Source organism: Rhagoletis pomonella, unplaced genomic scaffold (assembly GCF_013731165.1).
Source record: "Rhagoletis pomonella isolate Grant_MI unplaced genomic scaffold, Rhpom_1.0 Rhpom_scaffold_00008, whole genome shotgun sequence".
NCBI lineage: Eukaryota > Metazoa > Arthropoda > Insecta > Diptera > Tephritidae > Rhagoletis > Rhagoletis pomonella.
Window position 1 is genome coordinate 41,081,067 of NW_023458562.1, and position 951 is coordinate 41,082,017.

Genomic DNA, 951 nt, shown 5'->3' on the forward strand with positions numbered 1-951 from the left:
GCACATTTCGTTATTTGCGTGGAAGACTAGCACATTTCAGATTTTTGTGTGGAAGAGGGATACGCAAGGCAGTTCATATAAGGTTGTAGCAGCCGTTAAAAAAAAAGTTACATAAATATGTATGTTTATACTATGATTATTTTTCTTCGGTCATGCTGAAAGTTTAGTGTTGTATATGGAGCCTTTTGGCCGGTTATTACAAGTAAAATAAACGTTTATTTTTCCTCCTACACCTTTCGACATTCGCGTCTTTCTCAGGGAATCTTTATTTATAAATAAATACGAAAATACATATACATACAGTATCATATCAAGAACACCCCGTTTCAAAGTGATATTATTTATGTTATGTTTATTTATTTACTTAAAAAACCTTCAATTAAAATAAAGTTAATTCTCTTAAAAAAATCCATATTGGGCCAAGTTTAAAGCCCAGGAGAATACTAAAAAAACTCAACAAATTTTCAACAACGCAAACGCAAATTAAATATTTTCCTTCGAAGAACTGTCCAAATATTTTCATTGGCAAAAAATTAAGATATCACATGTACGGAAAATTACAATAAAAAATAGCAAAAATCAAGTAGACATGGCAGTAAAATACGACTTTATGCAAAGCGAGGAGAAGTTGAACCTAATGAAAAAAAATGTTCAATGGTCAACCATGAAACACTGTGAATTGCCTAAAGCTTACAAGGGAAAAATACCTTTAAAAAGAAGAAAAGTGGATGATATTCAACAAATGATCTGAATTTCATGATTTTCATAATACAATTAAAGAAATATAGAATAAACGTTTGAATTTTCAATATATATTATGCTTTTCTGATTTACTTTAAACCGGAGACGTGCAGTTTTCGCGGCTTAACAATCTGAAATATGCTACTCTTCCAAGCGAAAATCTGAAATGTGCTAGTCTTCCACGCAAAAATCTGAAATGTGCTAGTCTTC

The 951-nt window shown here is 30.9% G+C and overlaps 1 protein-coding gene across 8 annotated transcripts in view; it reads left to right on the forward strand.

Annotated features, from left to right (window-relative positions):
* The window catches only part of LOC118744873 (protein king tubby), a 213,359-nt gene that overhangs the window by 91,507 nt on the left and 120,901 nt on the right, over positions 1 to 951 (forward strand). The gene's annotated exons all lie outside the window — the stretch shown is intronic.